The sequence below is a fragment of the Protopterus annectens genome, chromosome 16.part0, assembly GCF_019279795.1.
Source record: "Protopterus annectens isolate FY-2018-M chromosome 16.part0, PAN1.0, whole genome shotgun sequence".
NCBI lineage: Eukaryota > Metazoa > Chordata > Ceratodontiformes > Protopteridae > Protopterus > Protopterus annectens.
The window spans coordinates 29,700,959-29,721,806 of record NC_056750.1 but is presented as its reverse complement, the minus strand read 5'-3'; the positions used below and the strand labels follow the sequence as shown (position 1 = coordinate 29,721,806).

At 41.9% G+C, this 20,848-nt stretch overlaps 1 long non-coding RNA gene across 1 annotated transcript in view; it reads right to left on the bottom strand.

The window, feature by feature from the left end:
- Positions 1 to 578: 578 nt before the first annotated feature.
- LOC122790791 overlaps positions 579 to 20,848 on the bottom strand; it is a 58,854-nt gene continuing 38,584 nt past the window's right edge. The window contains exons 2-3 of the long non-coding RNA XR_006363037.1: positions 1,123 to 1,344; positions 579 to 842 (exon numbers count right to left, since the gene is read on the bottom strand). This is a non-coding gene — a long non-coding RNA (uncharacterized LOC122790791). The remainder of the gene's footprint in view (positions 843 to 1,122; positions 1,345 to 20,848) is intronic.

Below are 20,848 nucleotides of genomic sequence, written 5' to 3'. Positions count from 1 at the left end.
TGTATGGTCAAAGCATCAAGACAAAGCCAGGAACTGTCACTTACATTTAGCTATATTTTCTACCATTAAAAACACTTCTACATGCCTACCCACAGGTATACCCAAGCAGAGTGGTGCATGGAGCCTTCAAATTCTCATTGTGTCTGTTACCCATCTGTTAGCTGTGCTGTTAGCCTCAGGGTTGTCAATGTTGATGCAATGGACTACGCGTCCTTCACAGCCAATCATCTGAGCAGTCCCTTATACAAGTTAATTTATGCAACTCAATACAGCATTGGGTTTAGAATCAAATGTACTGTCAAGTACTGCCTACTGTGCAACCTGACATTACGAGGCAATATACTAACAGTGTAAATTCTGGAGTATGGACCACATATAATTGTAGCCAGGTTAAATGATTTAATGAAACAGATATGTATCAGTGGTCTAATTACTGGAAAATGTAAGTTATCACAGATGCAAACATGTACACAGTGATGGCTATCTGAACAATACAATTAAATACATAGCTCTTTGTTAAAAACATTATATCCTGTCATGCCTGGGAAAGAAACAAAATTGTCCACATGGATTACTACTGTATCTCAATTGCTTACCTGCAGAACTGATATGCATTCCTGTGGTTCATAAGTGCAGCAGACACTCTCCACTGCTGTAGGCATTAAATGGCAGTGGTTGCAAACACACCATTCAGGAACACCAAGGACTGGCTGTCTTGTAGATTGTTGTCTGGTGGAAATACGAGGGGCCTGCAGAAGTTCACTGATAAGTGCTGGTTTCCTTTCTACTAGAGTGACACATAGATGTTGACACTCCTGTCTTGCAAGTGCTTCAATTTGACCCTAGTCAGTAATAAAAATAAAAAAAAAATACACATTGTAATGAACCCACCACAAGACATACAGACTGGAGACTGATAGCAAAAGGTTGAGTAAAACTGTCAGTGAAACACATACACAGCGAAGATAACGAATACTAATTTTCGCACACCACTATACTTCCATAACAAGTACTTAGCAGAAATTGCAATGTGATAAGTGTAGTAGTCTGTCTTGTTAAAACAAATTCATTGTTATAAGTGGATGTGCAGAGATCATATATAAATTAGGCTAGCACTGGTACCTTTAAATGTCCAGTGCTGTTTACTGGTATTCTTCATCTTCTTCTGGTGCTTACACTGGCACACGCACGAGTTGAAGCTGTTCTTCAACCACCAGTTGTGAGCACTGTTGATGATTGGTAGAGCTGCTGGCAGTAGATGGAAACATTGACGCGTCACTGGTAGATTCACTAGTAATAGCAGTTTGACTTGTTAAGGTGATGTTGTTACTTTCCATTTTAAACCTATGGATAGAAATTTTGGCAACTGTTAGTGCAAAGCAGGAGGCAAAGTCATGAGATAAACATATTTAACCTCTTTTTAGGGCAGGTATTGATAAATCTGTCTGTTACATGTGTTGTAATAACCAGTCCAAGCAGTCAGCAAAAGTAATGGAACTCAGTCTGACATGTCACACAATGTGAAAGCGAACTAACATTAGCTCACATGCAGCAGGGAATCCACCTTATGCAATAATTAACAGTATCATAAGTGTAGCGCATTAACATTCTACCTGTCATTGTATGCTGATATACCAAAAATACTCAAAAATAGACAGCTGTTATTGGTGCACGCATCAAGTAAAATTATAGTTATGTACTTACCATAACTTGGCATCTGTGTTATCTGTAGTCACCATTCATCACGTTAGGGTCTTGGATCCGATATTGGATCTGAGCCGACATACACAGACAAACAGCTTAGCTCAAGCTCCTCCCCTCCCATAACTCTCTGCTGCCCTCTAATTCCTCAGATCAAGTTTACATAAGAAAAGAAGACAGACCAAAACCAACTAATAACCAAAATAGCACCATCATAATCCAGCTAATCCCCAAGGAAGGGGGATGGTGGGTGGGACCGTGATGAATGGTGACTACAGATAACACAGATGCCAAGTTATGGTAAGTACATAACTATAAATCTAATGTTATCTAGTCACCATTCCTCACACTAGGGTCAGAGTCCTCAGCTACCTAAATCCTGGGAGGTCTCAAGGAAGGACATGCCGAAGAACCATGGAGCCAAAGGAAGCCCTTCCTCTAGAAACCAAATCCAACTTATAGTGGGAAATGAATGTATGAGGGGAAGACCATGTTGCTGCTGCACAAATGTCATCTAAAGACTGACGATCTGCAAACTTAGTTGAGGTAGACACTGCTCTGGTGGAATGAGCCTTTACTGGTGTAGATAAAGGAACACCTTCTGAAGAGTAAATGTAGGAAATGCATTGGGAAATCCAGTGGGAGACAGTGACTTTCGAAATTCCTCTGCCCTTTCTATTCATAGAAAAGGCTATAAACAACTGATCTGAATGTCTAAACTCCTTAGTCCTATGTAGATAAAAATGAAGTTGACGATGAACATCCAAGGTTTGCAAGATATATTCCCCTTTATTGGTGTAGTTAGGGAAAAATACTGGAAGATGAATACACTGATTATGATTAGCTGTTGAAGCCACCTTGGGCATAAAGGATGGATGGAGCTTGCAGTTCTGAAACCCTCTTTGCTGAAGTTACTGGCACCAAAAAGGCAGTCTTCCATGAAAGGAATTTGATATCACAAGATGCCGCCAGTTCGAAGGGTGGTTTTGTCAAAGCCTGCAGCACCAAATAGAAATCCCATGGAGGAGATGGATGCTTCATAGGAGTTCCCAAAAGAAAAACACATTTTAAAAAGGCCTTGCAGAGGCAGGAAGAAATGGTAGAATCATCAATGAGATGAAAATTTGAAATTGCCACCAATTGAACTTTGATCATGGAGAAACTGGCCCCTTCCTTAAAAACGGAAGTCAAGAAGAGAAGGATTTCAGGAATGGAAGCTAAAAGGGGTCCAGATTCTTATTCTTTGCCCAAATAGAAAACCTCTTCCATTTATTGGTATAAACCTTCCTCGCTGAAGACTTCTGGGAAGCAAGGATAATGTCCTTTACAGGTGAAGCTAGCCTGGACTTAGCCAAAATCACTGGAAGTGGATATACCAAGCTGTCAGACACAGGGTCTGAAGGTTCGGAAGTGGAAGCAGAGCCAGATGACAGATAAAAGATCCGGAAGCACCCAGGGTGGGTGCCTCAAGTGAGACCGTAGAAGGGGGAAACACCTGCTGAGGCCAGAAGGGGGCAATGAGGATCAATTGTCTCTTGAGGCATCTGGCTTTCTGAAGTACTCTGGGAATTAAAGGCAAAGGTGGAAAGGCATACAGGAGACCCGGAGGCCAATCGTGAGTGAGCGCATCCCTGGGGGATTTCCCCTCTGGGGGATCAATGCAAAGAAGTTGCTGCATTTGTGGTTGAGAGGAGATGCAAACAGATCACAGCTCGGACATCCTCTCCAACGGAAGAGCTGCTGGGCTACCACTGGATTCAGGGACCACTCATGAGGGGGGCAGAATAGCCTTGGAAAATTTGTCTGCCAACACGTTGGATGCTCCAGGAATGTGCATTGCATTGAGAAAGCGCCCTGTGGACATCACCCATTCCCAGACCCTCATGGCCTCGCAACAAAGCAGATAAGAATGTGTGTCCCTTTGCTTGTTTATATACTAAACAACTGCCATGTTGTCCGATAAAACTGCAATCATTCCCCAAGGGAGGCAATCCTGAAAGGCTTGCAATGACAGAAGGACTGCTCTCATCTCCAGAACGTTGATGTGCAGTTTGGTCTCTGATGCCAACCACATCCCTTGGATTGTCCATCCCTGGAAATGTCCCCCCCCACCCTGGTATGGAAGCTTCTGAGGTGACCGTCCCCATGGGAACCAGTTGAGAGAACGACCTGCGTGTTAGGAGGTCCAGTGAACGAATCCACCACAAAAGATGCTTTCGACACACTGGGGTGAGACGAATGGTGAATGACAGGGGATGCAGCAACGCTGACCACTGAACTGCAAAGGTCCACTGAAGAACTCTCATGTGGTACCGAGCCATCGATACTCAGTAAATGGCATCCTCCATGGACGCTAGAGCCCTGAAAATGTGTGAAGCCAGAGGACATGTTTGCTCCAGCAGGACCTGAACCTGGGCGCGAATCAGAGATACCCGGCAAAGAGGAAGGGCTGCGATTCGAGTGGTGGTATCCAACAGAGTGCCTATGAACTCCAGATGTTGGGTAGGAATCAAAGAGGATTTGGCCATGTTCACCGTAAATCCCAACTGATGGAACAGGGAAAGTAAGGTATGAATGTTGTCCAATAGTTGATGCTTTGTAGGGGCTGTTATGAGCCAATCATCCAAAAAGGGAAATACCTGGATTCCCTGCAGCCAGAGATGAGCTGCCACCACTGCCATGCATTTGGTGAACACCCAGGGGTCTAAGGTAAGGCAAAAGAGCAGGGCCCTGAACTGAAAATGATCGGCTCCCAAGCAGAAGTGGAGAAATCTCCTGGACCATCGAGCCATCTTTATATGGTAGTACGCATCCTGGAGGTCCACTGAGCACATCTAGTCATTGCTGTACAAAAGGGGCACAATCGACTGCACAGTGACCATCCAAAACTTTGACTTCTGTACAAACAGGTTCACGTGACTGAGGTCCAGAATAGGACATAGGTCCCCCTGTTCTCTTTGGAAGTAAAAAGAAGTGGGAATAAGTTCTGGATACTCTCTGCCCTGCGGGGACCTCTTGGATGGCTCTTTTCTGAAGAAGGTTCGCAACCTCCTGTCGGGCCAACTCTTTCTGACTGGATGGCACATCCAGAAGAGTTCTGGATTTTGGGGGAACTTCTGGAAAGGGAAAGCAATAGCACCTGGATTTATAATATAATAAGATAACTGACTCTTGACTGCCTCCAGGGAAGGACAGTCGGGCAACATCTCAGGGACACTGAAAAGGTTTCTCAGAGAAGGGCTCCCTGGAACCTTGATTCTGTGGGCCTCCTCTGCTCCTAGGGTGATGGCTACCATTGAAACCTCTTCCCCATCCCCTGGAAGAGGAATCATCCTGAGCATCCTGGAAGAAAGACTGTGCCTTCCAAAACCACATTTTCTTACTCCCCTTCTGGGTCTTAGAAAAAGACCTCTGAGGGGCAGAAAATCTGATCCCAAAAGCCGACAATGTCTTCCCTTCCTGTTCACTACGGGTCAACGACTCTTTCATGCTGGGACCAAAGAGAGTGAAACCATCAAAGGGGGCATTGATAAACGATGTCTTGAAGGCCTCTGAAAACCTGGTTAGGCACAGCCAGGCATAATGCCTAATGGCGATGACTGAACCTGCCGCCCTTGAGGACCCTTCCACAGCATTGGAAATTAGCCTCATGGACGAATTCGCAACTGAATGAAGGGTTGACAGATTAGGAGAAATCACCTTAAATTCCTCCTCAGACATAGACCCAGAGAGGAAAGTTGACAGTTTCTTTATGAAATCCCTCTGGAGACGGGTTTAATGCACAAGATAACTTATGGCTCGCAGGATAAAGGAAGCTGACTTGAACATCCGTGTACCACATCTGTCCAGAGCTGTTGATTTACGACTGGGAGGGTGGACACAAGAAGTCTGCTCTGCCAATTCCTTTTTGGTGGCAGCGGTCACCACAACACCATCAACTGGGACCGCTTTGGACCAAAAGGTTTTATCCACTGGGGGACTGAGAAATTTGTCTGATTTCTTAGGCACTGGCTCCACAGTATGTGGCTCCTTGCAAGCCCTGCTGGCCATGAGATTCATAAGAGGATCAGCAGGGGGGGGACCCAAGAGGTAGATGGACCCATACCAAAAGCCTCCAGAAATACGGTTTCCTCACAGGATGGGGATTGGGCAGACCAACTGCCTTTGGCCTTGAGGATCTCAAGTATGTCCCCAAAGGAGATGTCCTCTGGCAGAGATCTCAGGGACCCGTCCCCTTCATCAGCATCCGTATCTTCAGTTAAGGACTCCATGGGGGAGTCTAGACGTTTCCTCTTACATGTCCTCTTCCTAGGAACTTCCTCTGCCAGAGGCTGCAGGGAAGACTCCAAAGAAGAGGGGACCCCTGATGGGGAGGCATCTCCCTGGAAGCTAGACCGGATGGGCAGACTGAAAGCAGGATGACCAGGTCTGTTCAGATACTGAGGCTGGGTAGGATGATCGTGTGCGGGAGAGGCAGCTCTGACAGCAGAAAAGGATCTTTTTGCCACCCGGAAAGTGGAAGGACTGGAGGAGGTCCCGTCCCCCTCACCTGCCGATAACACCCTAGCAAAAGAGAAGGTAGACCCCCCAGACCTTGCACTCTGCTGGACAGCACTGGGCCAGAGCCGTCGAAGGCCAAAGCACCCAGGGGGAGAAAACGGTCCGAAAAACCTTGCCTGAATCCAACCTCATGGACCCGGGGTCAACAGCTCTACCTGGAAGGATTGGTCTGTCCTGGGGGGCAGGAGCAGCACCAATTGCTGATCCCGATGGGGTAGGGATCAAACTGTTCCCTGACACTCCCCTGGCCTCCACCCCACTCATCAGTCCCTGAGAATCCAAGTCAATGGTCGGATGAGGAGTGGTTAAACAGGAAGTGGGAGATTGGATTCCCGACCTTTGGGCCAGGGAAGCCAGAAGCCCCAACTCCATCTGAGCTGTCAGAAAGGCTCGCATCATCCTGTCCATATCCATAGGAAGGGCTGGCCTGGGAGGATAGGGAGGACCTGGTGAGAGAGCCCTGCCTGGAACCAGAGGGTCTTCTCTTGTGCTGCCTAGAGTGAGACATACTAGAAGAAGAAAAGGCCTGCACCGAAATCAAGGAATCCAAAAGAAGGTCCTCCACTACAACTGGCTCTGGCATGACTCTTAGATCTGACCTTCTCAGAGCCGACATTAATGAAGGATCAGAAGTAACAGCCCTCAAATCACTTGTATCTGAGAGGGTCGGATCCGTGGTCAAAGCTCCTACCCTCGGATCTGAAGGTCTTGAATCCGGAACCTTGGATCTGGGAGAGGGAGTCGAAGGTGTCAGATCCGAAGGCTTTGGATCCAAACCTTTGGATCCAGGGGTAGACTCCCTGGAAGTTCTGGGACCCAAGGATCTTAGATCCAAAACTGCCCTGGCTAGACCTGGATCCGAGGACTTAGGATCCGACAGACTGGGACATTTGGATGGGGCCTCCTCCACAGTAATCCTCTTCTTTGCCCATGAAAAGCCCCCCTGGCTGGGGAACCAGTGGCCAAGGGGCATCCCTTCACTAAACCTTTGATCAGTAACTTATTCCGGCGGTCGACCAGAGCTCTAGGGTTGAAGGCGGCACAAATGCTGCACTCCACCTCAAGGTGGTCACTGCCAAGACAATAGAGACACTCCTCTTGAGTCAGAAATAGCCATTTTTGGCCACAGGGGAAGCATCTCTTAAACCCCAAGGGTTTATCCGATATTGCCAAAACCTAGGGATAAACCAACTCGCCATCCAGAAACAAGCCAAAGTTTGGATACCCAACACAAAGCCATCCATAACATGCACTAACTACTTAGACTCTTTAGATTACACTACTTTACCTTGACCAAACACAGAACACTATAACCCCAGCAAGCCCGCAAAAAGGGTGCCAAAAGAAAGACTATATAACCAAGCCGGGAGGGGACAGAAAAGGTAAGACAACTATCACGAACAATATAAAATAAAGGCATTAACCCAAATAACACAAGTCCTAAAGATAACACTTACTACTAAGAGGAGCTGAGCAATCTGTGTCTGTCTTACTGAAGCGGCAAATGAGATCTGAGGGATTAGAGGGCAGCAGAGCATTATGGGAGGGGAAGGAGCTTGAGCTAAGCTATTTGTCTGTGCATGCCAGCTCAGATCCGATATCAGATCCAAGACTCTAACGTGAGGAATGGTGACCAAGATAACATCAGAAGTTGTTATATACGTTGATAGTGGACTATTGATATTTACTTAGTATCCCTGGTGAGCTTTTGCTCCCGTTATGTGCACCACATAAGTGGAAAAAATAAGTCACACACAGTGCAACAATGGCCTTTGAAAGTGGGCAGCAGCAGGAACTGGATACGTTTGAGCCATGTTGCTGTTCAGACAATAAGAATTACAATTATATGTCTTCTCATAAAGAAGTAATTGATATTGTTACGTAACGAGAGTAAGATGGAGCACTTGTGTGATCATGAGCCAGCAATGAAATATGTTACAGACCTTGGCCGTGGCTCCATACTTCCACAGTGCCTTGACACATGAACACAAGCTTTTCCCTAATTTAAACCAGTGCGAACTGTCAGGACCATTCAATGGGGATTGATGTGTCAATTCACAGCTCAGCAGTGTGCTGATTTGGACAGTCCATGAATCACCAATTGTCAATTGTCTGCTCCACTGGTTGAAAAAATCTAAGAGCTATACAGTTTTGATTGACATAAAAGAATGCACTGCATTTCAAATGTCAGCACTTCCCATTCAGAAAAGGGAACTGTGTATGGTAGTGATGTAGCCTGCAACTGGCCTTTTCCATCAATGTAATGGCCACTTTACTACTACTTCTTCTCCCCTCTGCATACAGCAAAGAACAGCGTTCATGCATCACATGACAGTGGATAATCAATTCTGTCTATTTGACTGTGAAAAAATAAGTTGCTATTGCTTTCTTACATACAGTTGCAGTTTCATTACTATAAAATCTCTGGCTGTATGTGGGCAATCATTGTGATGTGAAGGTCCTGTATGCTAGCAGCAGTACAATGTAGAAGTCATCTGCATTTTAATATAATTTGATAGCTCAAGTGCAGTGACAGTAGCTGCTGTGAGCCAATTCCAGATGTTAAAGAAACTTTATGCACATTAGCCCTCATGCCATTTTTAACGTTGATTACAAAACCAGTATCAGCTTCACATAGGACTCTAGTATGGCATACTGCTACCTGAAATTTTGCAAATGTTATAAGCGCTCAAAAGGATGATGAGTCAGGTTGCACACTTAATAGTTGCTCAGGGGCATGAGAGGTGGCATAGGACCATGACAGATGGTCATATGCATCCAGGCCAAATTGTCCATTAGCATTTGTATGAGCCAGGGACAGCCTGACACGTTCTGCAAAGGGGTTGTTGCATTTGTCCATGATGAAAGTGTAGTAACTGGTCATATGGCCTATGTGGCACATTAAGTGTCAGTGTGCATTCACTGAACAAGTCATCCCTTCGGACAGTTAAAAAGACATGCATCTTGGCATTTCTCCCCAGGCCTCTGCTGAAAATTGGCATGTTCCAGTTTGGACTTTCCTGATAAATAAGATGTTAAGCTTCCAGTTGCCCACCACATTTGGCATACTGAACATTATGATGATGGTAGTTTAGAAATCTAGAAAGCACATCAACTGATGAAAACAATATTTTTCCTCTGCACTGTGACTGTCTCTGAATAACAGAACTTTTTGGACATTTAACAGTGACCTTTTCCAAATAGCTGACTATTGTAGACACTTGGCAATACATCCTTTGCCATACCTCAGGACTGCTCATGGATCAGTGATGGCAATGAGAAGTACTGAATTATGTTTGTGTGATACTGTACTTAATCTGATTTACATAATGGCCATTGCCAGTCAATAAATCTTTTACCACTTTGGTCACAGTGCCAATATATCTAAGACTTCCTGAGTATGTGCAGCTCTCACAGACTAACGGCTGAACAGCCATCTCAATGAAAATACCAGTTAAGCATTTCTGCAACAAAGGATTTAAACAAGTTTCCTGTTTCAAAAAAAAAATAGCAACTCACTAACAGCATCGATTGGGAAAAATCTTGAGTTTCTTCTGCCATATAGACAGAAGCTAGATATCTGAGGGTGTGCCTTGGAAACCCTGTGTTGCACATGAAAACTTTGAGGCATGCTTCATGACTAGAAGGCTGGTTAATGACGAAGGTACTGGTGCAGTCGTTGTGTGACTATGACATAGATCCTCTGTGGTTAGCATAAGTGGTGTGTTAAGAGTGTCTGTTGATTGCATACTGGCATATTTCTTTCAGGAATTTATGGTCCATTACAACTTTTTCCAAAGCTACATGTGCTTTGCCTGGCTCTATCCATGAAGTCGTCCGATCTTTACCCAAGTATCTCATGATTACAATGAGCCAAACAGTGCTTAACAGCACTATCCACCTCCCACTCATGTTCGTTAATGACATGGTACATGACACCACCCCACTGCATCTGTAAATACAGAAGGAAAAATGCCTATGTCATTATGTGGCGGAAGTGCATATGCAGTCAAACACACAACTGAGGTAATCCTATTGGTTTACTATAAAGTCTTCCACTGTGCTGGCAGCAATACCTGAAATGATTTGTGATGTCTTTACACCATTTCCACAGCACTCTGCATCCTTTTGTCTGACCAGCCCATGGAAGATAGTGTAATATAGATATACATGAGCACTTATATGACTATCAGCATTATGTATAACAAATAAGAGATGTCCTGCAGAACAGTTATGCATTGTTACCTTATTAATTCTTCATGTTATATTTTTTGCAGCATGCCAGATGTCAAAGGATTGGTAAACAGATGAATAGCATGTTCCTGTAATTGGTTGGAAAGGAACAACTATGAGGTTACTGTAACAGTGGTACAGTGTCAGGGAATATAGCAAGTGTAAAGTGCAAGTCATATTAGTTGATACAACAGAACTTCGGGTATGCAAGTTACACTATTATGCATCGTTTTACATAAACAAATGATATGTACAAAAGACATGTGAACCTGCTACTCAAGGCACTGTCATCAGGATAAGATGTTATATTTGGAAGCATAATTTGCAGTGTTGTGGAAGGGAGTAACTGTCATGCACAGAATTACATTAATATTGTAAAAAAAAAATACATTAAAAAAACACAAACAAAGATAAAAAGGATTTATATAATAAACCTCCCACAGTCCTAAAATCTAATCCTAAAAAATTCTGGAACTCTATTAACCAAATATAACATCCTGGTAATCTTGGCTCCCCCAATCCATGCCCAGACAAAACATCTGAAGAAACTGCCACTATCTTCAATACCTATTTTATCGATTCAATATCTAAGCTACTGAACCCTAACACAAACTCCTCTACTACTAACATCATCAACTTTTCTGAACCTACTCCTAATACTATCTGCTTAAATACCTTCTCCCTCAAACCTGTACCTACTAGCTACATCAAAAGTCTACTCTCTAAATTAAAACCATGCTCAGCATCAGCTGACAATATTCCTTCCACTTTTCTTCTACTAGCAGCTGACTTTCTTGCTGTCCTTGCATCTATCCTAATTAATCACTCTATCTCTGAATCTAAAGTCCCTTCCATCTGGAAACAATGCTACACTCTACCTATACACAAAGGAGGTAACTCCTCTGATATCTCCAACTTTAGACCTATCGCTATTCTCTCCTCTCTCTCTAAAGTACTAGAAAAATGCATTCATAAACAAGTTATGCAGTATCCAATACAGTAAAATCTGCTTAAACCCACTCATCACAGCTTCAGACCCAAACATAGCACCACTACAGCTCTATTATTTTTCCTCAACACTCTCTCTAGCCATGGACAACCATAAACTTATTTCTTGCCTATTCTTGGACCTCTCAAAAGCTTTCGACACTGTCTCACACTCTCTTCTGCTGCACAAACTGCATCACCTCAAATTCTCCTCTGATACTGTTGTATGATTCTCCAGCTACCTCACTGATAGATCTCAATCAGTGAGATGGCACTCTGCACTCTCCCCTCCTCTCCCTGTCAAAATGGGTGTACCTCATAGGGCCTTTACTTTTTAATATCTTTACTAATCAGCTTTATACCTCCTGTCCGCAGTCATCTTTAGTGCAATATGCAGATGACTCTACAGTCATCACCCCAGCCAACTCTCCCTCTAAGCTCTTCTCAGCTTCTCAGGCATCTTTTAATTTAGTTGAAACATGGCTATCCAACAACCAGCTCATCCTTAACCCTAAAAAAAAAAGCTGTTACTCTTCCTGCCTAAAAGGTTCAACAATATTAAGCCCTCCTTCTCCATGCTGTCCCTTAATAACACTTCCATTCAGGTAGACTTCAGTACTAAGGTCTTAGGCGTAACCGACTATCAGCTTAAATTTGACTTGCATGTTAATAACTGTATCAAAAAGACTCATTCAAATCTAGGGCTCCTTTACAGTAACAAGAAATTCCTTACCTCTGAAGCCAAGATTACTCTCTCTCTCTTACTTAACTTCTACCCAGTCTAATGTACAGTTCTCAAATTCTCACAAATCTTCTCAGTACTTCTGACCAAACTCGAATTTACCTACAACAAGTAACTAGATTTGCTGTCCAACAAACCCCATCACTGTCTCTCTCTAAAACACCTAAACTGGCTTGAATTACCCCACCAGCTTCTTCTCTCTCAGCTCCAGATCATCCATTCTATCCTATACCAGCCTTCCTACTGCCCAGCACTATCCCCTCTCATCTCCCATTACTCTCCCCCCAGACCTCTCCAAAGCTCTAAGCAAGACCTACTAAAATCTACAAACCCAAGTCTAAATTTAGACGCAACATGTACAGCTATCGCCCTACTATTCCTGGAATAGGCTGCCACTAGAAATCAGGACCCTTACACATCCTAAACAATTTAAGACAGTCACCAAATAGCACTTTAAAAGTCACTGGTCCTGCCACTGCACTTTCCCTCCTTAAACATCCCCTACTTCTCATACCTTAATCTACTTTCTGCCCTTAACTCACTCTTCTCACTAGCTCTCCCTAATCTTCCTTGACTACTCTTTCTACTGTCTTCTAAAATCTATTAAGCAAATTGCCTCAGAGAAACATTCTATTGTAATTGTCTTGCCTTAATCATGATAAAACTGGGTTTTTGTAATCACTTACCCCCAAAACTATATTCATCTTTATGACATATTTCTTTTTATACATCTTGAAATAGTTATCCTATACTCCTGATTATTGACACTGTATAACATTGTATTGCTACTTAATACCCTATAATAATCCCGTAACATTGCTGTTTAATGCTAATTTATTATGAAAATTGTATAATATCTTGGAGTTTTTCTCCCCGGGCCTCCGCTGAAAAGGGGCTCTTCAGCTCAGGTGGACAATCCCGATCAACAAATGTAAAATAAATAAATAAAGTGAAAGCAAAGTAGGTTGGAATGCAGCTGTTCTTCAAGTCTTCACCCACAAAAACACAGGTCATCAGTGTCCTCATTCGAGCCCAGCTTGGATGCATAGATGAGAACCAGATAATGTACCCAAGAACTGATCACCATACCAGTGACAGACAGGTGAACCTCATACATGCTGCATCCCATGCATGGTTCTACTCAAATTTTATATGGTTTAATACAAGTCAAGTCAAAGAAAACTTTATTGTCATTCAGAACTGCACATTAGTGTAGTTGAACGAAATTATGTTTCATTCTCAATGCAGGAAGCAGTTGCACATATAGACAGAGAAAAATTAATAAAATACCACAGCAGAATTTTAATAAGTAGCAATTTGTAAGTAGTGTAGGGCAGCAGTGACCACACCCATCCCAGAACAAGGAGACAGGAGACAAGGAACAATATGAAGGTGATATTGTAAAACTGAAACAATAGCAGCATATCTATGAATAGACTGAACTATTGCACAGTTTGTATATTGTGCTATATATATTATACTTGTATACAAGTGATTCTCCTTGAAGGGTAATGATGGTAAGACCAATGTCTATCCAAAGTAGATACTTTATTTCAATATCAAAAAGGGAACTTGTCCATTCTTCAAACTTCTGGCAGGGGCAGTAAGTCAGTTACTCATATTTGAACCAGTTGGTGGAAGGTGAGGATACTTACGCACGAGTCTTGCAATTTGCGGATGTGCATCAGCGACTACCTGATCTACCTTGACATTAGTCGCCAGGAACTTGGACATGCATCACTCAAATGTAACTTTCTCTATTTTCAAACATAGTTCTTGTTCACGCTTGTCAACTACTTTCATCAGAAGTAGTTCCTTGGTGTTCATATCAATGCATGTATACATACAGCACTGAGCTGAATGTCCTGGACTGTCCACTACAGAATGAGATGACAGATGAAATGACTCCTTAACAAGCATCCAGCGATTAAACAATTCACTGAGAGCAATGCAACTTTTGGAAAGCTTTGCATCATGCTCCTTCTTCACATATTTCCTTGCAGACTCAGACATGTCTGTTTCCCACGCTTCTTGTAACTGGTGCTGTTGCTATGAGTACTGACATGGCAGACATGACTGATCCAGTTCTAGTGAAGACCCTAACTGATATTTCAAATATCACAACAAATCGTTACACAGCCACAGTAATCATGCTATACGATTCAAGCACTATGACCGATTCCCATGTATAAAACACCATGAAGCGCTAATGCTGTGACAGTGTGGTGAAACAAATGCATGTATTACTTGCAAATACACATCATTATTTGTAGTCAGAGGGATATAGGCACCAGCTGTTGTTCACAGCAGCAAATATTGCACACACCACAATGAGAATATTGTGTAATGTGTGTAGCAGCAATCACATGAATTCCGGAATGTGCGTAGCTAAGATGTGCAAATGCAGCCTTTGGGTTTTAAGTACTGTAGTATACTGGGGTGGTGTTGTAGAGGATATAAGGAGTTCAACTGGGGGAGCAGTGTTTGTGAGCATGGGAAAGATGACTGACTGTTGAGTTTGCTTCTGAAAGACAGCCATACTCCGCCCTTCCCATGGCTTACTCTTACCATGTAAAGGTACATATGGGCTCAATGGTGTATATTTGGTAAAGAATGCTGATAGTGTGCATGAGAAACTGAAATGTACTGACAGGTGGTCAGATGTGAACCAATCTCCACCAAATGTGGTAAAGAAACAATGAATTCTAAAGAAAAAACAAAAAATCACCACTGCAAGCTGAAGAGTCGGTTAACTAAATGTTTGTTACCTTCAAATAAGTCCAAAACTGCTGTTCATAAAAGCAAGAAATATTTAGTAGAACACAACAAACTGAGCGCTTTCGCCCACCATAAACCTAGGGCATCATCAGAGTTGAAAACAGCACATCATTCAATCCTTAAATAAGGAAAATCAAACCCAGGTGACCCTTATCTAATAATAACTGCTTAAAGACATGCACCATATCATAAAAATTAATTCTGAAAAAAATAAATAAATAAAAATTTACACTTTAAAACCTTGTATGTTGTCAAGTATATGGATACCTTAAAATAAAAACATTGTTTTATATTAGCAGTGTCGAAGCCACTATTTTAACTGTGCTGTTAGCTTCAATATGCTGCTAATATAACAAGCTTCTTTAATACCAGGGCTAGCCATGGCATTCAATCTTAGTTGCCATGCCAGTTCTTTATATTCCAACATATTTTTTGCATCCCCCCACGATAATAAACAATATTTTTTTTTTTACAATTAGTGCATTTGGTAGAATGGGCATAGAGAGCATTAGTGGTTTTCTTGTTTTTTCTCTCTCTTGTGTGTTCTGCCATACGTTCCCTCAATTTTCTAGTAGTTTTCCCTACATAGAATGCCATACAGGAAATGCAAGAAGCTACGTAAACTACATAATCTGTATTACAGTTACACTTGCCAGGACAACATAACATTCTACTGTATCCAGGAATGACAATATATGGACCATCATTAATAAATTCACATTCTACAACAACCACATTAAAACATTTTTGAATTTAAATTTCTGTGTTGTATGTGGACCTATTCCCACATTCAAACCAATTTTTCAGGCTTCTGGTCTTAAAATATGTTACAACAGGTCAGTCCCCAAGTTTAGAAACCAATTCCTGGGAATAAAACACACCCCAGTGGTTGTTGAGTATGTCAACTATATATTGCCCACAAAAAGTATTGTACTTTACAACCAAAGCTCCTTGTCTATACTTCTTAACATCATTCGTCACAATGTTTACCTGTAAACTCATTTTTAAAATGGGTGCAAAATTGTTGCCTCGGAATTTTTAACTTTCTTTAAAAGATCCATGGGGTAACGCCTATCCAAGAACAACCCAATCAAAGCTTGTAATTCGTTAAGAAAATTAGCATCATCACTGACTAACCTTGAAAGTCTGACCATTTGGTAAAAGTCTCTTTTCTGTAATGCTGGACCCCCACCTCTTATTCACAAGGTCCTTATAGATATGAATGTCTAGGTAATCAATACTTTCATAGTTAATCTTATTGGCAAATCTCAAGAAATTAGTGGTATTACATAATCAGATAATTCCAGAAACTCTTAATTTCCTTTCCACAAGATCAGCATGTCATCTAAAAAATCTAATATACCTCAAAATGTTGTTCATGTGTGTTGAAGTGAATATGTGGACTTTTACCCACTCTGCCAAGACTAAATTAACATAAATGGGTGCACAGTCTGCACCCATTGCTACACCAGACATTTGTTGAAACAATTCTCCTTCAAAGTACAAATAATTATTTTTAAGCACAATTTCCATCATGGTAGTAATAATACTGACATAGGTGTTAGTCAGTCTGTCACTACCACACGAAGCCTCATGAAAAAATTCCATGCCTTCCTCATGCGGTATTGTAAATAAATTAATCACATCCACCGTTATAAAAAACACATTATTATAAGGTATCCATATACCTGACAACATACAAGCTTTTAAAGTGTAAAGTTTCATATGTTTTTTTTTTCGGAATTAATTTTTTATGATATGGTGTATGTCTTTAAGCAGTTATTATTTAAGGATTGAGTGATGTGCTGTTTTCAACTCTGATGATGCCCTAGGTTTATGGTGGGTGAAAGCGCTCAGTTTGTTGTGTTCTACAATAAATATTTCCTGCTTTTATGAACAGCAGTTTTGGACTTATTTGAAGGTAACAAGCACTTAGTTAGCCTGACTCTTCAGCTTGCAGTGGTGATTTTTTTTTTTTTTTGGTGAGCTGGTCAGATGTCCTACACGGTCATTAATCAGACATTCCTTCAAGTACCCAGTGTGCCTGATTATAGAGGCTCAGTAGAGTTGGAGCCTGATCAGAGTTCCAATGAAGTACAGGACACATGGACACAAGCTACAGTGAAAGCAACTGAAGTGCCATTTCACTTGACTTATGTCATTCAATGTGGGAGGAAATGGCCATACAGAAATACACATGAAGCTCAACATTCTCAGAAAGTAGTAGCACAGCTTAGAAATGAACGATGGACAATAGTAAAGTGGGGTTGAAATGGTGACTATTTCATAATGGTGATATTTCGGATATGAATTAGCATTTAGCTAATGTAAAAAATATGCTTGTGCAGACTAAGCTAAATAATATAGCATTTTCACTCATAAGCACTTGACACAGGTATCACATACTCCAAGCAATGATCTAAAGCTCCAGTTTAAGCCTATGATTTTATAATTACCCAGTGTTTACATAAGCAGCTTTGTCAAAGGGGACAAAAATTGTCTGTGTTGCTTATATTATTTGTATAGCATGCCCAACCACATCAGGATATTGTAAACACACACACAGTGAACCAAAAAGTACAAAGCACACAGTTTCCCATGAAAGGGGAGCATACCTTATAACTATCTATACATTTTAGAGAATGCATTAAATTTTGGGTCCCATTATGGGTCTGTTCCTCTTGGATTTTTTTTGTTTTCTGGCAAATAAATGGGTTGATTTTATATTTATTTATTGACATTTGTTAACCGGGTTTGTCCAACTGAGCTTGTGGCCCAATTTTCAGTGGAGACCTGAGGAGAAAAGCTCCAGTAATACATTTTAAAACAAGTACAATTTTAAGCAATATTGATATAATAGCAGTTATAGCAAAACAATTCACATATATGTTGGGTTACATGCATAAAGTTAAAGTTGCATTAAAAAGCTAAGTAACAATTTTAGATTTATATAGTTCAATAGGTCAACAATAAACATTTTTTGTTTGTATAAAATTGTGCAAATGCATAGTAGACACATTGAAGAGAGAGAGAGGTGTAATGAGGTACTAAGTATGGTCCTTTTGAGGGTACATAAAGGGAAGGAAGACTAGGTAGGGTCATGGCAAGGGCAGGTTCTGGAATTGAGAAAATAAGCTTTTAGTTCATTTTTAAAGTGTGAGGTGTGGGAGATTGAACATAAGTCAAGGAGAAGTTTGTTCCAAGCATGGGCAAGGAAGTGTTTGTAGAGTAGTTTGCCTACTGACCTTTTTGGGTGGTAGATATCAAGTAATTGTTGGTTAGAAGTACGGAGGGTCCAGGATGGGATGTAGATGGAGACTAAGGAAGATAGAGATGGACAGAAGGAGGGTTTATAAAGAATAGGGTGTAGCATATGAAATTGATAAGATAGCAGAAACTGGGGAAGTTCAAGCCACTGAAGAGAGTTTAAAGAAATGCAGTGGTGTGAATTGTATGGGGAGTTAGTAATGAATCTGGCTATTTTATGGTAAGTCTGTTGCAGTTTGTTTAGAGTGGAGGCCTGGATATTGGTAAGAACTGAGGCAGCATATAAGAGGGAGGGGAGGAGGAGTGCCTGGCCCAGGGTAAGTCTAGATTCAGGGGTTAGGAATTTTTTGTTCCGATATAGCAGACCTAGTTTCTGGTTTGTTTTTTTTTATACTTTGGAGTATGTGTAGGTTGAACTTGAGTTTGTCATCGATAATGACCCCTAGGAGTTTTGTGTGGGTGTCAGGTTGGATGTTTGTATTGTTAGAAGATGTAATAAAAAAAGAGGTTTTGTGATGAGAAAGAGAACGGGTAAGGAAAAGTAGGAGTTTGGTCTTTTTGGGATTTAGGATCAACAGGTTGTGAGAGAGCCACTGTTCAGTGGATAGTAGGGCCTGTTGGGTCAGGGAGTGTAGTTCAGGAATGTTATTTGAGATGGATATAATTGTAGAGTCGTCAGCATACTGAATAAGGGAGGATTTTTTGCATGAGGTGTAAAGATCATTGGTGAAGATGTTAAACAAAAGGGGTCCCAAGATGGAGCCTTGGGGAACACCAGTGGAGATGGGAAGGAAAGGTGAGGAGGATGAGAGCCATTTGACAGACTGTTCCCTGCCAGATAGGTAACTATTAAACCAGGCAAGTGCGGAGGGGGATAGGTGGAGATTTGCAAGTTTGGATAGTAGTAGAGGATGAGAGACAGTATCGAAGGCTTTGGAGAGATCTAGGAAGAGACAGGAAATTAGTTTATTGTTGTTTAGGGCCTCTGCAATGATATGAGTGAAGGAGAGGAGGGCGGTGGTGGTGCTGTGGTGAGAATTAAATCCATGTTGGGTAGGGGTAAGTAAGTGGTGTGTGAGGAGGTGATTGAGAAGCTGTGAGTGAATACATTTTTCTAATATCTTGGAGAGGGGGGACAGAATGGCAATGGGTCAGTAGTTTGAGGGGTCAGTGGAGTTTCCAACTTTATAAAGAGGGATAGTGAAGAAAGATTTCCAAAGGGTGGGGACAGTTGATTCCAGAATAGATTGATTAATTAGTATAGATACAGGATAGGCAATTGAGTCAGCAGCAAGTTTGAGGAATGTAGGAAATAGATTGTCAGTGGAAGGAGAGCAAGGTTTTAGCTTGAGTAGTAGAGATTTGATGTAAGTAATGGGAACTGGCAAAGAAAACAATGTTGTGTTAGTGGGACTTGGCATTTTAGGTGTGACATTACTAAAGAAGGAGATGGATGTGAGGTGCAATCCTCAAATCTTTCAGAAAATGTATGCTGAAACTGGCCATGTTCCTCTAGAAATTATACCAGGTTTATAAGTCGCTTGACATACACTTGAAGTCAGATGACATGCCCAAATAGCTCTGGTAGCCAACCTGCCCTGGTGTGGACATTCACCGAGTGTGCTCTCTGCCACCCTCTTTGGTTTGATGAAGCATCCCCTGAGATGCGAATGTACTCACCTGTCAACAAAATTAAGAGTTCCCTATGGCTCACAAGCTGTGCTTCAGGATTTCTCTACATGTGTTTCACTCTCTTGTAGAACAGAGGGCCATAGAACAGGAGTGTGCTCTCCTATTTCCCTACAGCTACACAAATTAGGCTGGCTCATCCACCAGGAAGGGAAATCATGCAGGTTACAAGGTGTCTGACCAATGAGCATATATGAAAGCAAACACCTGGGAGATTACATTCATTGCCCTTACATCATTAGAGACAATATGCAAGCTGGAAATCTTCTGGGGAAAAGGGACAGCGAATGGGAAAGAGAAAGGTACTCTTCATTAAAAAAAAAAACTGCCATCAGAAAAATAATGTAATAAAATTCAATGTGTCTAATATAGGGCTCTCTAGCAATTAGGGAACATTCTCTATCCTAAGACAAGGCAAATCACAGTGCACGATGGAAAGCTCTATGCTCCTCCCTCCAAAGTGGGATTAAATAAGGATATCCTCTGAAGGCTCACCTATAAGTAGGGTCCATGACCCATTCTTGACCCCTCAAAGGTAGAACAGATGACACAGGTACAGTGAGTACTGTAGGGCAGTCAACCAACATATGCTATCCAGGCACCAACCCAGCCAATGTTTGATAGGCTGGTGCTGTGCTTCACATTGCTTACTAAAAGGAGGAAGGTGCATAGAAACTGAGAAATCTGACACTGAACCCAACAATGGAGATAGCTCTTGATAAGCCAAGCAAGCTTTCGCAAGCTTTCACAATTTACATCCAAGTCTAACCATGCTGAAAAAGCACAATACTGTCCAGAGCAGGAGGAAGAGGGACTGACACCAGGAGGACAGATACCAGAGCACACAATGCCAGTGAGTCTGATGTGTGGACAGGATGGGTGCTTTCACAT